The following is a 4,312-nucleotide window of genomic DNA, read 5'->3' as shown; positions in this document are numbered from 1 at the left end:
TTCCAGGAGTCTAGTCACCAAACAGCAGGTTAGCCTTCTCGTTTCATTAGCATCTCATCAGCCTGCTGGCTGATTTCTGGAAATTGCAGCTCCCCCATTCTTAGTTGCATTTCCTAGTTGCAAACTAGTGAGCTAGTTTGAGAATTAAAATTTCAATCTGTCTCTGAAAGCTTTATTGTTTATTTCCCATTCTAGATACCTTCCCATTTCTAATTCCATATGGCTTCCGAGATTTCTTCTCTCCTACTCTCAATAGAGCATGGCTCTTTTGGGGGTGTTGAGTTCTACAGCTAGAGACCTCAAGCTGTCAGAAAAGAACTGCAAAGTCAGTATAAATCACCAGAACACATTTCCCTCTCTGTTCTCCCCCCACTGGCCCCCTCCCCTGGACACATGTGTACCCACACTCATGCACATGCTCACACTCTGTTCTGCCCCCTAAACTCACAATACCCAGAGTCTTGGGAGTCAAACACCCTTGCTCCGTCTTAGCTCTAGATGGCTTCCTGCCCTCTCATCCTCTGAATGACCTTTTTTGCCCAACTCTTTCATCAGTTGTCCCTTTTTCCCTCCCTAGTCTTTGTTTTCACTCTGGATGAGTATACAGCAGTGGGGAAATATTAACAACCAAGATCAAGATGTCTGATCCTGTAACTACCTCATGAACTACATTCAGCATACACTACACTTTAAAAAGTGCTCTAATAGATGATGTCTATGGCCCATTTCTGTTTTAAAATTACATGACCTAAAATAAACCAGGTCAGCCACCTGATCATCAGTAATTGTTCCCTAATAATCGCATTAAGACTTCACTGCAACTGTAACCAGTTGGGTGATTACTTCCTGGCCTGACTCTAATTAGCAATGTTGAAATCATTGCAAATTTTAAGATTTCTATGGGAGCCTCTTCATTGAAATCACACCCTCTCCCCTAATGACTGAACTGCTATGGCAACACTTACCTGGAATGAGGGCATCTGTGTATCTGCATGAAAAGAAGAGAACTTGTGAAAAGGGGTTTGCACTGATTTGAATAGGCTAATGGACTAATTAAACAAAACCAGGGCAATTCAGAAAAATTGACTTCAAAAAACAAAGTTTAATGTGCAAGGCTACTCTTGGAGACAGTAATGCCTGTATAGCTGAGTTCTTGATTGGGGAGGGACACCCCCTCAGTGAATATAAAGAAGGTTTGATTGTGAGGTATGAGGTTTGATTGAGACCTGAGAAACTATACCTTAAAAACTAAAGGATTGAAGTGAAATTATCATGAGTCTTGAGTTTAGAGCAATAGAATACAAAGATATATTTCATTCCTATGAAAATATAGGAATTATTTCTCTCATACAGTATTATTAGAAGTGAGATAACTATGAGCTACTTGAATATATATATGTATATATATATGCATACCTACATACATATATATGTGATGCTTCTAAAGTTATTCTTCTATGCTTTTGATAGTGTAAGGGGAAAATCTGTGAAAGCCTGACAATGGGAACCACAGACTGTTAGAAATTGGCACACCATACAGTGGAGTCAATTAGCTATAGTAGGACATAGCAAAGGTAGAGCGTTTTATGTAACTGCTAAAGTGGGATAATTTGAAATCCAATGCAAGAAATGAAGGAGAAAAGTGCATTTCTCAATAAGTTAACTCATATTTATAGCTTCAACCACATCTACATTACAATGGAGGAATTAGATCTACATTTTTTCAGTTGCTTGATTAGTTGGTGACTGGCTCTATTAGAATTTATTGCATCAGGCAGTTTTATTTGAATTTTGTTTTCCTCCTCTATGCCATAATGGGTAAAGATGTGGTTAATGTCATCAAAGACATTAAATATAACCAAGCCAATTAGGAAGTTTTCATCCATTACTTTCTGAAATCTATATACCAAGTTCCAAAATGTCATTTAAAAAAGACTCCAAATGAAACTATACAGTTGTATTTTCACTCAACGCCAAGAGGAGACCACCATGCTGGATGGGTGTGCACCATATACCATGAGGGCAGAGTCTACCTGCAGAGTCTACAGTGACTCCCAGTTATGGAAAAAATACAGATGTTTCCCTCTGTAGCCTGTGGATTGGAAAAAGTGGACCTTCAATGAAGGCAGCCAAAGCAAGGTATACAGTAAATTCTGCAGGGATTGTGGGATACATAATTTCTAAGTCACAGACCAGAAAGAAAATGTAACTGAATATTAAAGTAATCTTCAGGGCCAATAAGTGCTGAGCTGGGATTATACCAAAGGAGGACTCCAGGCCTTGGCAAGTGAAGAGAAAGTAGAGAATATCAGATGCAGACTTCAGCCAAGATTTCAGTAATTGATGCCACAGGAGTAGTTACCAGGAGGTAACAAAGGGCCATTCTGAACAAGGGTCAACAATAGCGTAAGGTCACAATGCTTGGATCCCAGGGCCTTCTCTAGCTTGAGGGCCCGTGTGTGTCAGCATCACCCAGATGTCATCTGGGGAAAAGGAAGTATAAAGACATTTTATCCTTTAAACTCAACAATAAGTAAACAACTAATAAATAGTGGGCAAAAGATCTGAGCAGATACTTCACCAAGGAAGCAAATAAGCATATGAAAAATACTCAAAAGTATTAATCTTTAAAGAAGTGCAAATTAAAACCTTAAGATACTACTACATACCTATTAGAATGACAGGTTTTATAAACATATATTTAGATTACATGACATTATGTTTTGATTTACATATATACATAGTGAAATGATTATTAAAATTTAGCTAATTAATATATCTGTCTCTTCACATAGTCAGCAGTTTGTAACTGTGTAATGAGAGTAAATGATATCTACTCTCCTAGCAAATTTCCAGGATACACTAGGGTATGATCAACTGTAGTTGTTATCCTGCACATTAGAATGCTAGATTTATTCATCCTACATAACTGCAACTTTGTGTTCTTAACCAGCATCTCAGACCAATGGAATCGAATAGAAAATAGAAAATCCAGAAATAAACCCACAGATTTATGGTCAACTAATATTTGACAAAGAAGCAAAGAATATGCATTGGATCAAAGAAAGTTTGTTCAATAAATGGTGCTGGGAAAACTGGGTCGCTACATGCAAAAGAATGAAGCTTGACTACTACCTCACACCATACACAAAAATCAACTCAAAATGGATTAAAGAACTAGACATAAGACCTGAAACCATAAAATACATAGAAGGAAATATAGGCGAAACACTACATGATATGCACATCAAAGACATCTTTACAGACACATCACCCAAAGCAGTGATAGTGAAGGCAAAGATCAACAGCTGGGACTACATCAAATTAAAGAGCTTCTGCACAGCAAAAGAGACAATAACAAAAACAAAGAGAAACCCCACCAACTGGGAGAACATTTTTGCACACAACACTAATGATAAAGGACTGATCACAAAAATCTACAAAGAGCTGATGAGACTCAACAACAACAAAGAAAATAATCCAGTCAAAAAATGGGCAGAAGAGCTAAAAAGAAACTTCTCTGAAGAAGAAATGCAAATGGTCAACAGGCATATGAAAAAATGTTCAACATCACTTGTAATCAGGGAAATGCAAATCAAAACTACAATGAGATACCATCTTACACCAGTGAGAATGGCACATATTAAAAAAACTAGCAACAACAAATGTTGGTGAGGTTGTGGAGAAAAGGAACTCTCCTGCACTGCTGGTGGGAGTGCAAACTGGTCCAACCACTATGGAGAGCTGTGTGGAGATTTCTTGAACTACTAAACATAGAGCTTCCATATGATTCAGCAATCCCACTCCTAGGTATTTACCCAAATGACACAGAAACAGTAATTCCAAAGGGCACCTGCACCCCTATGTTTATAGCAGCACTATTTACAATAGCTAAGCTATGGAAGCAACCCAAATGCCCAAAAATAGACGACTGGATCAAGAAGATGTGGTACATATACACAATGGAATATTACTCAGCAGTCAAAAAAGATAAACACATGCAGTTTGCAGCAACATGGATGGCGCTGGAAGGGATCATGCTCAGCAAAATAAAAAGAAAGAAAGAAAGAAAAAGAAAAATACCAATAGTCTCACTCATAGCAGGAATTTAGAAAACCTAAATAAGAGACCAGGAAAAAGACTAATCAACACAAAGTGAAAATCAAAATCAACAAGCAACTATAAACCAGAGACACACTACAAGGGCGGGGGAGGGGGAGGAAGGGGCAGGGAAAGGAAGGACTAGCGTCAAAATAAGGGGGGTGCAATTGTATGGGTAATATAACCAAAATGAAAATGCATGCATTGTGCA

This window comes from Talpa occidentalis, unplaced genomic scaffold, assembly GCF_014898055.3.
Source record: "Talpa occidentalis isolate TD23 unplaced genomic scaffold, MPIMG_talOcc4v2.1 talOcc4.14, whole genome shotgun sequence".
In the NCBI taxonomy this organism is placed as follows: Eukaryota; Metazoa; Chordata; class Mammalia; order Eulipotyphla; family Talpidae; genus Talpa; species Talpa occidentalis.
Note: the sequence above shows the minus strand (reverse complement) of the source record.